Source organism: Polyodon spathula, chromosome 1, assembly GCF_017654505.1.
Source record: "Polyodon spathula isolate WHYD16114869_AA chromosome 1, ASM1765450v1, whole genome shotgun sequence".
Classification (NCBI taxonomy): domain Eukaryota; kingdom Metazoa; phylum Chordata; class Actinopteri; order Acipenseriformes; family Polyodontidae; genus Polyodon; species Polyodon spathula.
This window is the reverse complement of record NC_054534.1, coordinates 78,486,542-78,501,466: the sequence shown is the minus strand read 5'-3', so window position 1 is coordinate 78,501,466 and position 14,925 is coordinate 78,486,542.

Genomic DNA, 14,925 nt, shown 5'->3' with positions numbered 1-14,925 from the left:
TTAAAGTCTTAGAACTGCTGCTATATTTCTGATGACTAAACAATTGTATAGTTTAAATGATTAGGCAGTCATGTATCTTATTTGAAATAAATATTACCACTTGATCTAAAGGGATTGTTTAAGTCTTTTGATTTAATAAGAAACATAATATTTAAACTAACAAGTGCTTTTGCTTGTTTAAGGCTCTACCATAACACAAATAGACTGTAAAAGCAGGAGCGAGCACTTAATTTAATCAATTTAACAATTAGTTGATTTTCTTTCTCCAACTAAACAAAAATCTTTTAGACATCACAATATACATTAAATTAAATAATATAAATGTTTAGTTTATATAAAGGTTTTACTGCAATAAAAAAACAGAACTGTTAGGTTGGAAAATTAGACAAATAAAGTGTAAACTGTATTCAATAATTTTAGTACACAAATAACCTACAGAAAAATAGCCTTGCCCTTATAGAGTGATGCTAGATATGGAAGGTTCTTTTGGCAGTTTTTACTTGTAGTCCATAGTTTTGAATCCAGGGTCTTTCTATGATAAGAGGATCTGGCAGTCATAGCCAGCATTCCACGCATTCCACGGAGTTGTGTCCAGTATAACTTATTATCAAATAAGTAGTGACTTTGGGAGAAAACAATGAATTTGGAAAAGCGCTTACAATGGTGTTTCATATTAATCAAAGCAATAGTCTTGGCAAGAAAACAAGGTGTCTGAATCCTGCTTGAGCAGGCAACTGTTAGAAACAAAGAGAGGTCAGGCATAGTCAGAGAATGTCGCAGTTAAATAAGGCTGTTATATTTAACGTGTTTTATTACAGCCTGAATTTAAATGAAACTAACTGAACTGACCACTGTATGCTTATTCAAAGGCAGTCTTTGTCTCATACTTTGTTAACACTCATTTGTATATGAAGTTAAACTAGCCCATTGACAACTCACTGAAAAGGTAACATAATATGCGGCTAAGAGGGACATATATTTTTGACCCACATTAATAAAGTGTTACATATTAAAACATCTGTCATATATACACATATACATGCAGGAAATACTAATGTGCATTATAAATATCATATGGGAGATATTGAAATTCAAGAAGGATTCTATGAAAAAGACCTAGGAGTTTTTGTTGAGTCAGAAATGGCTTTATCTAGACAATGTGGGGAAGTTATAAAAAAGGCCAACAAGATGCTCGGATACATTGTGAAAAGTGTTGAATTTAAATCAAGGGAAGTAATGTTGAAACTGTACAAAGCATTAGTAAGACCTCATCTAGAATATTGTGTTCAGTTCTGGTCATCTTGCTACAAAAAGGATATTGCTGATCTAGAAAGAGTGCAAATAAGAGCGACCAGAATTATTCCAGGTTTAAAAGGCATGTCATATGCAGACAGGCTAAAATAGGTTTAAAAGGCATGTCATATGCAGACAGGCTAAAATAATTGAATCTGTTCAGTCTTGAACAAAGATGACTATGCAGCAATTTGATTCAAGCATTCAAAATTCTAAAAGGTATTGACAATGTCGACCCAAGGGACTTTTTCGACCTGAAACAAGGGCCAGGGGTCACAAATGGAGCTTAGACAAAGGGGCATTCAGAACAGAAAATAGGAGGCACTTTTTTACACAGAATTTTGAGGGTCTGAACCCAACTCCGCAGTAATGTTGAAGCTGACACCCTGGGATCCTTCAAAAAGCTGCTTGATGAGATTCTGGAATCAGTAAGTGACTAACAACCAAACAAGCAAGATGGGCCAAATGGCCTCCTCTCATTTGTAAACTTTCTTATATGTTCTTATATTGGATATAAAATCCACTAGGCCCTGAAACACTTGTGGATTCAAAAATGACCTGTTCACCGTGTCCACATAATGCCAATTCAAAAGCACCACAAAACAATTACTCCTCTTTGAGTCCAAGTCACTTCACTGCTAAACAGCAAGCAGAGTAAACAGAACAATGACTTTCTAGAAGCGCTTCCAAAGCACTTATTCTTTTCATATCAGGTCATTGTAAACCGAATATATTCCTTACCCATCCTAATCTTTTCACCTGAAGTTTCTCTTCAAAACTCAAGAATGGTTTCAGGAGTGACTGTTCAACCGTCTACTTGTACAAATGAGCCAAATGAAAGCACAAGGCTACAGTTGTCTGCCAGCTATCGTTTCCGAGGTAACTACCGCAGCCTAGAGCTAGCGTGGTTAATCCAGTGCCCCAGATGACTCTGAAAATTGCAGCTTGACCTTTTTGTCAAATACCTTGGAAATCACATTGTGCATGTGCACCAGGGGCAGGCAGTGAAGAAAAACACCCTGCTTTGGATTTCCTGTTTTCGCGATTTATTTCCAGTGAATATACACACACATACACATAGTCACTGTATATTCAGTATGCGTATATTATATATATGTATTTATTGTAACATGGCAGGGAGAGGGTTAATATCCTCCCTGCCAAAAACTCAATCGTTTTATAAGTTAATTATGACCTGCACCTGGCTATTATTGTAAATTAGAGCCAGGTGCAGGGTATATAAAGAGAGCAGCCAGTCCCTTCCAGGCTGCTTCTGTATGAAGGAGCCCGATTGAAGGTGTGCTCAATCGTAATAAAAAAAAAGGTACTGTGTGTAAGCCTTTTTGGTGAAACATAAATGGCTTAGCTGTCCTGTGAGCTAGTTAGGGACCTGCATCAAATGTTAAGTAAGAGCTCTGAAGGAGCTATGTGTTTATTTTTGCTATTATTTATTTTGTATAATTAAAAGTGCATGACAGCGCTATTTCTTTCCAATCCTGTGTGTTGGGTCGTGACTTGGAAGTGAAAAGAACCCAAGTGAGCCTATGTGGCGAGTTGGCTTTTACAGAATATATATTATAGTATATATATTACAGTTATATATAAAATATAAAATTATGGTTTATTACATGTTTGATTATGTGTTTTAGTTTTATTGCTATTTTATTTTATTGGAAAGTGCTTTGAGATCTTGTGATGAAAGCACTATAAAAATGTGTAGTATTATTATTATTATTATTATTATTATTATTATTATTATTATTATTATTATATAAAAAATAATGTGGCATAGCTGTGCCCTAATGTCCTTTATCCACAAGCCACCATTGATAGTAACCAAAAAATATTCTTTTGAAGATTGCTTAGTATTAGTTTTCACCATTTTAATAAACAAAACGTTGACCAGATCCCAGCACAAAACACTACCCAGAATAAACCAATTTCCTTGTATGTGAAACCTCTCAATCTTAAAAGAGGCCATGAGTCACCAAACAGCAAATGGAAAACTGTTGAGTTTTACTTTTTCTAGCTGTGTGTAGGACAACAGCAATTTCTCTATCCCAGTTAACTTGGATTGCCTTGTATTGTGATTCATGATAATCTTGAGCTGGCACAAATTAAAGCAAAGATCATGAACAAATGTTAATGTATTCCTGGCATGTTAGAGCTGCAAACACCAGAAGAATGTTGGTTAGGTAATTTGTAGTACAGCTATATAAATGATAGCTTCATGCAGACAAGTTTATGACATTTTTGCATTTGAAACTACTATTGATCAAAATTGATTAAACAAATTGTTGGTAACACTATTATTGCAGGTATGGTAGCATGTACTAATGTAGTTACATTTGGATTACTATGCAACTGAATTTACAGGAGTGATTACAAAACTAAAGAATTTAGGAGCTGCTTCAACCATACCATTGGTGATAGTGGGAATCAGCCATTGCAGGATTACTATACGTGCAGCTGGTGCTAGTTCATTTAGTTGTTATGACCCTCAACTTTGGAATTCCCATCCAAGATTTCCTTGGAATGCTCTCCTCATTGCATATTTTTCAGACTTCTTTGTCAGTGTTCAATGATCCAGTGATTGGCTGGCTGATGTAAGTACTTATTTATTCTGCTGAAGTAAATTACAAAAACACTAAGTATTTAGAATTATAAAGTTTTATTGTTTTATGATCACCAATAACAATTACAAAAAAGAGAGTCTTCTTTGCATGCATTTGAATATAAGCTTGTTAACATTTGACTGGATCCTATAAAAAAAGTAAAGTCCTGGTAATGGCATAGCAGTAGTGTGTACAGCAGTTCTGCTGTACAAGCCTCAAATATGTTCACCCATTGCCATGGAAACTACAACCTGTAAGCCCTTTCCCATCCAAAAAAAAAAAGAAATGGTAGCTGTAATTGAAAAAAGTACATATTGAAGGCCAATGTAACAACAACTCTAAATGTTTACCTCAAAGTGCATTAAGAAGGGAAACAGTTAATATAACATGTTGCTCTGTTTTTGAAAGGACATTCAGAAATCAAAGAAACAGTGGCTTTTGTTCTAAAAAGGTAAAACCAGTTTTTGTACCATTGATTGGCCTTGAGATTGTTACAATATAGGGTTCATAAGGAAATACAGATGTGATTAGTCTGGTGGGACCCTGGAGACACATTTGATTGAATGCACAAAGAAAATTGGAGATGGTGCCAAAATGAAAATTAGTTAAATGTTAACTTTTAGGTGTAATTCGACGGATGCTGTAGAGGACGCTCTCTCGCTGAGCTTCCAATTTTTACGTTTGTATACGGCTTATCTAGCCTCCCTGGCAGCACTCAGTGGGGGCAGGTTTAACCACGTAAAATACTTCCAGGTTGGGGGGGGCCAGTTCGGTTTCAATCAAGTTCCAGTCTCTCTGCCAATAGCTTGCGCTACTCTATTTGGCCAGGTAAAAAGGGCGTGTCCAGAGCGGTATGGGCAATCCCGTTAGATAGCTTAGCATGTCAATCTCTCCTTCTTTTTTATATAGACTCCCAGCACTGTTTCAGCCCTTCGTCTATGTTTATTTATGGATGCATCTCAGACTTGGCGTGGTATACCTTGGTAGCTTGTTTTACTATATACAAATATTTTTCGCGACTATATTTTTTTATCTGTGTCTATTATTAATTTTTTGTTTATTAACAAAAAAACCAAAAAATGAGTTGTTTTTTGTGAGTGCTATTTAAGCCCGGGAGTCCAGGAGGACCCGCTAGCATGGCGACCAACTTCGAGTTTTCCTCAGAGGAAAGTAAACTCCCACCTGGGCAAGTACAGAACTCTGTCCGTCTCTCCATCCTCCACCATCTTCAACCTTCTACTGAGCACTCTCACGAGCAGAGCTCTGCTGTACGGCACACAAGGCAGGCAGTCACACAACCCCAGATCAAGACTTTTACAAAGACTGGACTCAGCCTAGGCTGCTCAAGGTGCTTTTTGATCAAGCTATTCCCATTCCTACCGGAGTCAATCGAGAGGAACTGTTTTGGCTATACCACAATACCACGTCAGCCACTTCTGTTTTCCCACTGACTCCATGCTGGACATGAATGCCCGTCAAGGTTCTTTGGAGGCCAACTCTTCACCAACCCCTCCACCTACCCATACAACTTCCTCTTCCATCATCAAGGTCATCAATCCTACTCCTTCCTTCACCCTGTCTTCTGCTGCTGCCGTCGACCCACAGCAGTCATTTGGATCCAGGTGCATCACTGTTTCTCATGCCCTACGCAAACAGATTATTGAAGGTAAGGACGTTAATCTTGTCCTCGTTCTTATAGCCACTTCTGAATGAACTGATCAATGTACAGTCAGCTGCGGGGATGTATCAGTGACACTCAAATCTACTAATTCACGATTGCTTAAAAACTTAACTATGGGGGAATTTGTGTTGGCTTTTTCGGCCTACAGAGACGTGCTATGTAACGACTTTCCTTACCGCCGAGAGGAGCTGGATCATTATCTGGCACACAACTGAGCTGGCTGTCCGTTATGGTGGTACAATGTTCTATGACTATCACAAGAGTTTTTTCTGCAAAAGCTGCTGCTGTCCTGGGAACAGAGAACGTTGTTGTCAACTGGGCAAAACCAGACATAGATCTGTTTCACAGTATGTACATCAATGAGTCATTCTACCAACCTTTTTCTGAAAGCCGCTGCTGCTGGAACTGCCATTTCATCACGGTTTCCTAGGACCTCTTCCAGCTTAGGTCAGGCCTCAATTTCTGCCTTCCCTGTCCACGCTTCATCCCCTCAACACCTCTTCTTCTATTGACAGGCTTGGTCACTCTATCAGATTCTCAGGGGGTCGTCAAATGTGTAATAATTTCAATGACTGCATTTGCTATAACAATACCTGCCGTTTCCTTTACACTTGTTCTTTTTGCAGTAATGCACACTCGAAATCTATCTGTCATTATGTCACACTCACAGAAGCTATCAAGTTAGTCAAGATTGCTGGTCATGGAGCCTGGCTTTCAAAGGCAGACATTACAGATGCCTTGAAAGTTATGCCAATTCACCCTTCCCTCTGCCATCTTTTTGGAATTTCATGGCAGGGCTCATTCTTCTTCTCCACTCAGTTCATTTTTGGATGCCACAGCAGCCCAAAAATCTTCTTTTCACTTTCCGAAGCATTGTGCTGGATCCTTCTTAATTCTTACCATGTCCCATTCCTGCTCTATCTACTTGACGATTTTCTACTGATATCTCCCACTTCTCATCTTCCAGCTCAAAGTATCCACCATCTCAAATCCCTGTTTACTACCCTGGGTGTCCCCCTCTCTGCTGAGAAGACTGTTGACCCCACCAACTGCCAAGAGTTCTTAGGCATTACTATCAACACTGTCAAGTTTGAGGCCTGCCTTCCTCTATCTAAACTCACTTGGATTCGCCAGTTGATTTTTACTTCCAGAGCTCAGGGTCCATTTCAAAGCATAACTTTTTCTCTCTCCTGGGTCATTTCAATTATGCAGTTTGTATCATCCCGCAAGGTCGTACTTTCATCTCCCATCTGCTCATTCTTTCTACCACTACGAAGTCTCTCGATGCCTCCATCATCATCCCAGATAAAGCCAGGAAAGACATTGATATGTGGTCCATCCTCCTTAACCACTGCAACGGACTTTGTCTGTTTTACAATGACACAATATCAGCCCCAAAAATGCACCTGTTTACAGATGCCTCTCACATAAGATTTGGAGGATTCTTTGGATCACAATGGTTTTCAAGTCCTTGGCCCCAGGAAATTATTTCAAGTCCCGAAGTTCCACAGCCTAATTCCAGGAGCAGATCCCAACCCGCAGCCAACTAATATTCAACTAAACTCCACACTCTCTGGTCTCCTCCAGTCAGCCCACTATTTTATGGAGAGCACTCTAGCCCCATCCATACGCTTAGCTTACTCTACTACCTGGTCCTCCTTCTGTGCCCAGAATTGGATCTCTCGCTCCACCTTTAATCTTCAGCACCTGCTGGCCTTTATTACATATCTCAGACTGTCTCTCAACCTGGCTCCTTCCTCCATCAGGAACTACCTGTCAGGCATCCAGTATCAGTTCTGCCTTCAGTCCATTCCATCACCCCACTCCTTTCCATATCTGAGGTTCTCCAGACGATTCGAGGCATGGAGAAGAGCCTCCCTCCTTCCTCCACTTCAAGACAGCCCATTTCTTCAGACATTCTTCTTCTCTTCATCTCCACTCCCCACCATGGATGCTTCACTCCTTTTGATGACATTGTTATAGAAGTGTTATGCTTAGCTGCTTTTTTTTGGATTCCTACGCTGCTCAGTGTTCTCTGTGCAAACATCCGCAAGTTTCCCAGCTGTAGGATTGTGGCACTCTAACCTCTCCCAAGTCCATCAGATCTTCTAAATCAGATCAGCTTCGTCAAGGTCAGTACGTCCAAATATCTCAAAAATTGACTCTTCCTTGTCCAAGTTCTGCTCTAACCAAGTACCTCGCCTCCAGGAATACTTGTCTTCCTACAGATCCTCTTTTCATTGACTCCTCAAGAATAATCATTATTAGACATTGGTTTTACTCTCATTTGTTCTGTCTCTCATTCTCAATAGCCACCCAGCAGCCAGAGAATGCTGCCGGACCCGATGAGATGTGAGAGTTCAGAATGTTTTACGTCGTATGTCTTGTCCAGCTCTTCTCAACTCAAGCTGTCCAGATTTGTCTCTAATTCCTTGTTACACAAGCAACCCCATTCCTCAAATTAAATCCCCCTTATACTGAACTACTCAAGCCCTTGTAAGCGACCAGTGAATTTCTGTGAGAAGAAAATAATGAGTTATTTTCTGTTAGAAGAAAATAATGCACATAGTACTGTATATACTGTATTTATTAGGCAGTAAATTTGTTTCTTAATAGTCACTGTATAACTATGTCCACCAATAAAATATAACATAATGAGCAACTTCTCACACTAATAAGCCACACAAATTGACCAAGTGTGGAAGCCATACCGTATGTTCACGAGACTTCAGCAGTGAAGTTCCCTTTTGTGACTTAACCTCTCGCAACTTTCTACTAAACCCGAAGGCCATACCAAGCAAGTCTTTATTAACAACTGAGATCTGCTGAAAGTAACCCTAGCAAGGTTCTTTGAAAAAATAAACATACAGTACGAGGAGTTTAGAGACCTCTTCATTTAACTTTTTTTATTTGATACCTTTTATTCAGTGTTTCAAATTATTGCCATTTGCAGGTGACTCAAAAAAATGATAGTGCTTTATAGTTTATTTATTTAGTAAGCAAGGTTATAAAAAAAATACTGAAGCGACAACAAATAAAAAAAAATGCAGCCCCAAAATGTATTAAATTAGTATAGCTGAGAATTAGTGCCAGTGGTCTCCTTTATTAGAATAGAGTTCAGATCAACGAAAACATGAAAAAGAAAGAAAATCAAATTTGTAATGATATATCTGGGTTTCTACTTTCTTTCTTTCACTTTTCTATTTAATTTCCTTGGTGTCCTAAATGTAATGTCAAGATTCCAAGTTAAAGTATCACAGGATATCAACATTTTGGTCCCTTAATCTCCCTCCCCTTCCTTATTTTATCAACCATTGCAGATGTCTGAATGCTCATGTGATAATCAAGCAATTTGCCCTAAGGCACTACAGTTTGATTGGAGATGTACATGTTGGGAGCAGTAATGATTATGCCATATCTGAGCGGAAATGAACAGTTTGTGGCAATTGTTATTTCTCGCAAAATCTGAAAAGCTGGGTAGATTTGTAACATGCCAAGATACCAAATGATAGCTTAGTCTAAAAAATGGCACCCTGGTTGACAAAGACCCAATCTATCTATGAAGCAGTAAAGACAGACAGTGAATTGAGAGATGATTTTATTTGCCTTACTGAAATTGTACTCCATGCTTATTGTAGAAAATCCCCTGTAATCACATTTTGACTTTTTGGTATTTGTGTAAAACATATGAGTCAAATAAGCGTCTCTGTTTCTGTGTTAATGATTTCAGATGGAGTCGTTGGGTATCAAATCACTATTTGTTGGCCAAAACCAGACACCGCATAGTGTAAATGGTGGCAAATGCCTATTAGTAAGTCAGTATAACAGATGACAAATAAACAAGATGGACTCCACAATATACTGCTCTCATACCAACTATACAAACAAACTACCATCACATCATTTTTATCTCAGTGCTTTCTTTATAAATATGGTTTAAATAGAATCGTTCACCTCTCTACGTGTAGTTGAGGTGCAGGCATCCACAGATGGTTTTCCTCCTAAAGAAAAACAAAGGTCAAAAAGAACTAAAGTTGGGTCCAATGAGCACTAAGGACGTGTACTGTACACATATATGTAGCCCAAATAGCACCACTGAAACACTCAGTAATAAGCAGAGCAGCATTGTTTATTAGAATATATTTATTTGCCACACTTAAGTATAAAACAAAAACAATATATGTGACAGATGAGTGATGGGGTATGGTTTGATTAAAAAAATAAATAAATAAAAAACCCTCAATATTATTATTATATTTATCATACATTTAGAATCATTGGTTGTAGCTCTCTATGTCAAAACTCAGGTTCTTATATTATATACAGTATTCTTTTGTAAACACAATACCATGACTCTTATTTGATTCCCACTATCTGTTTCATCATCAGGCAGTCTCTTGCTGTGATACAAGTTCAGTGAGGGCACAGACTCTTGAAATAGCCCTTCTTTATTACTGACCACCAGCTATTTGGAGCTGACTTTCTAAGGGAAAAAAGAAAGACTGAAAGCCTTTGCCACAATTGACATGTGTTACTTCAGCTGGCATAGATCTGGATGCTTTCTTAACTCTTCTAGGAATCGGCAAGAAAACCTTTGAAAGTGTACCTGTAGGAGTTAATTTACATTTCTAAGAGTGATAACGGTGCTTTAAATTCCACTTCTTCCCTCTTAGTAGCTGTATTGTACTCACCCCCCTATATGTGTGCTGATAATCTTTTGGTTTGTGTAGTGTTTTGTTACATAATTCAGGATATTCCAGTATCCTGAATTATGTAACAAAACAGTAGTACCAGGAGGAGGTAAGACATTGATTTTAAACCATTAATTATTAGTCTTTAAGGTATAAGCTATATTTTATAAATATTTGAAAAGGGAGTGTGAGCAGGGAGCTCTGCTCTGCTCTTTGTAGATTGGCAGGGATGGGGTTAAATTCCCCTAGCTGCCTGGGTTTATTGTGTTCAGGCGGCTGGGGTTGATTGGAGTTATTAACAATCAGTCAGCACCCAGCCACCTGACATAAAAGGAAGCCTCCTTTCCCTAATGAATATAGGAAGAAAGAATGTTGTTTTTTGGGGGTTTTTTTTGCATTTTTGCTGTTCTTTATTATTATTATTATTATTATTATTATTATTATATTATTATTATTATTATTATTATTATTATTATTAATTTCTTAGCAGGCGCCCTTATCCAGCCACTCAAAAGTTTGAGATAATGCTTGAAATCTGTAAGATATTTAATTTTAAAAATCCAACCTTTGAAGTATAATTTCTGCCAGCCGAGAGATTCTTTCATTACCAGGGGAAAGACAAGTTGGCCCATGTTGCAACTTTGCGATTTCCAAAACGTGACTAAAATGTGATTCAAGTTTTGTGCATGTTGTCGTGGAGGGCAATGTTCTTATTTTTTTCTGTAAGGAAGGAAATATATCTATGAGAACCAGATCTGGAAGTTGCCCACACAAAGCATTTCACACATCTGAGAAAGTGAATCACAGTAGTCAGTTCCTGAGGGAACACTGTGTCACGCTGTCACGCTGGGATAGCAAAAATGGGAAGCCTTTTTACAAATTTCTCGGAGATACGCTAATACAGAAAAGGGTTAACACACTGCCCTAAATGAAGGCTACTGCTATTTTACTGAAAGGCAGACATATTGAAATACTGCTTCTACATAACAATATGCAGAACAAGATTTTTTTTTTTCAGTTTATGTAAGGAAATAAGTTTGTTACACTTGTGGAAAGTTATATAAATGACAAAAAACTAAACATATTCAAATTATCCTGCACCTATGATTTGTTTTTTTTTTAGTATTTGTGAATATTGAAATGAGACAATAATAGCCCTTGCTTAATAATCTTTAGTAGAATGATGTATATAATTGTATGATTTATTAGTTGAATGGCACCACAGTGGAAGCATTTTCATATTTTGATAAATCAATGGTAAACACTGGAATGAACCTATGCACATTAGTAATCCACACTGTATCAAAACCACTCGTCATTATCTGTTCAAACCTATTGTTCTACCATTACAGTTTATGCTAGAGTTTATTTTGGTTAGTATAATACCATGGATTCACAATAATATTTACAAAGCTGTTCTGTACAGGGATGCAAATATTGAGAAGTAGTTCTAAAATGGAAATATGAATAACTTTTTTTTTTTTTTTTCCATTGGACATATGGTACTTGGATTAATTTAGTACACAACATTTATCATATGTATTGTAGACCTCTGTTAATCTGTGCAGATTGGGACCAATTTGAACCTGAATTATTGAAAAACATGGACTTGCCGAAATCCCGGTGCTGTTAGTGCTAAAAATGCAATAATAAAAATAAAATATAATGTCCCAACAATGGTCAAAATATATACTGTACATAATCAGTGTTGTTCAGAGGCAGAAAGAGATGGTTTAAAAAAGTCACTGATCTTGCTCTGAGTCTTGAATTGTCGCAACTGCTCTTCATATTCAGACTGCCAGGCTAAGAAAGTTTTAAGTCTGCATTCTGTTCGCTTGTCACTGGTAACTACAATAACTACAATACAGTATTGTCCATTGGCATGCATTATAGTGTACTCAATTTTATTGAATTCAATTAAATTATGACTGGAAGAACACAGAAACCAAAACATGTAATGGTGGTGAACCTAAGACGATACAACGTCCAGCATTTTACAAAATAATAAACAAACAAGATATAAACAAAATGCACAACGCTGAAAGAGCACGTTGGCCAAACAAACAGACTAACAAAACGGATGTGGACGAGCCCAACAAACAAGTACCGTGCTGTTTTTTACCCAGCACGCTATAGCAATTGCTATATTATTTTAAATTAACTCTCTCTCACCCATTCTCCACTTCCCGTACACACAACCCCGTGTGAGTAAAAACATGCTGCTTTTATGCAGCTGTACCGAGACTCGATTGCTAATCAGTCATTCAGTTGGAACATCGATACAACTGCACGTGAATTAATGAAGTGCAATTTGCCCTGTTCACATATTACATTTTACCTGCACGTGAAGTTGTGTGCAATCCACGTGCCTAAATACAAATTACACTTTATAACACTCGTGCTCATAACCCATATTTATATCCTGTGTATTGTATACATAAACACCAACATTAACACACTACATACAACATAAAACACTAATAAACACAAAGGGGTGGGACACTCCACCACAGATGGTTTGAGAGCAATTTTACAAAAGCCACCAATAGAGTAGCAGTTTCTGTACTTAACCTGTCCACACTGATTCACTTGGCTAGACATTCTATTTCCTCTCTCTTGTTTTTCTTTAACCAGCTGTTTTGAAACTTCCAATTATATGGACCATCTTCTGAAGATGTGGGATAGATTTTTCTATTTTTTTTTTTTTTTTGCAATAAGTAATTTAGATACCAGATTTTAGTAGTGTCATTAATGGCTCTGTCATGGATTGGCTCCTGCAGGTTAGGGAGGAAAAAATGACAGTGACTGCTTCTCATCGCTCTACAGCGGACCCTACTGGTCAGGCACCTGGTGAGCTGAAGTGGACACCTGGAGGACTGGCCTTTGTTCTCCAGAGGCCAGTAGATCAATGACATCTGCTCTTGAGTCCCTGGGAGTAAAGGAGGAATTTAGTTTTGTCATGACCCTTCAGTTCTCCTGAGATGTGTGGGGAACATAATTGGACATTCTAAATTGGGGAGAAAATTGGTGGTAAAATAATTGGGCGCTCTAAATTTATTTAAAAAAAAAATAAAAACAAAAACAAAAGTATATATAAAAGATGTAACTCTAGGTCTAGGACAAATAACTCCATTCAAAAGCAGACCATTTAGGCAATCCCAGTATGTAGTATGCTCCCATTTAATATAGTCAGAAAAGTAAAGCAAAATACAAAACAAAAAAACAGGTTACTTAGTGCTGATACAGTTACTGTAGTAGTGTTTGTGAGACTTAGACCAAAGGCAAATTATCTCAAGGTTATCAATGTTTCCATTGACATCACAAACAAAGGTTTTTCTCCTTGTTCAGTGTATATCCGCAAGGTATTGTTATTTCATGGCCATATTGGTCTTGATTGCAGAGGAAGCGGATTGGCCATGGAAAGGTCTTCATTGAACTTCTGATAAATAAAGTCAAAGTCATTGGTTATTTATGACTTCCCATACAAGCATTTTAATAAAAATAGAGCAAATTCAGTGACCTGGTTAATTGTACCATTCAGTCCAGTTATTGTTTACACTGATATCTTTTGGCATGTACTTTATTCTATTCCAGGAACTATTGAAGTAAGTGAAATAAGAATTCCAGATAAGAAGTATATCTTGGGAAATGAAAAATGAGAAAACACTGAGAAATTCTGAAAAAAGAAACAAAAAAATAGCATTTCCTATCTGTCCATTATTTGTTCTGATAAAGAATACAGTAAAGCTACATGTAATTGTATGCTAAACTATGCAACAAGTTCTTCACTTGTACTACAAGAAGATTGATTTAGTCCAAAATATTTAATGTTTTGCAAAGAAAACCATGTAGTGGTTTTGGTTAAGTTTCTCAGTTTCTTCTCTGGCTTTGAGCTGCTTTGAGCTACATTGAACTTGTCTGGAGAATCCCAAGTGTTATGACTAAAAAAAACCTTCATCATGGGGTTTCCATGCATGTTTTTTTTTTTTTTAGCTTGAGAAAAATGTCTCATAAAATGTTTTTTGGGGTTTTGCACAGTTTATTTTACTCAAATAAACCGGGCTTTTCATCCAACATCATGCAAATGAATGGGAAAGGTGGGGATTGATATGTAAATTAACTATGCGTAAAGTACTCATGCTGTTTTTGAAGATTACTAGCTAAATTATATGAAAATGTGATTTCCAGGCCCAGAGAACTGGTACACAAGTGAATCTAAGCTGCTATAATAAAGCAAAATACCTTGTGCCTGGCTGGTTAATAAGGTGTTTTACTGCTCTTGCCCAAATTGTTTTTCAAATGTCATTAGTGGGGTGTCATGTCGTTGGTAATGAACTGTTTCAACAAATTTATCTTATGACTCATTAATTAAAAATGAACTCAGAGGTATAAAATGAAACTGACCAACAGGTATTGTAGCTCACCATGGCTAGAAACCGGCGGAGATGTTATATTCCCTTTCATTCAGGCAATACAGCATATAGGGGATCAGGTGATGCTGTGTATACTACCCTGGCATAGGAACCGTACCTGTCTGGATGGCTGACAGCTGCTGAGGAAGCATTCAATACCACGTTTGGGCAAATATGGGTAGTGGGCACTTGAGAGGAAGGTGGTGGATACTGATGCGGATTGAAGTGCAACA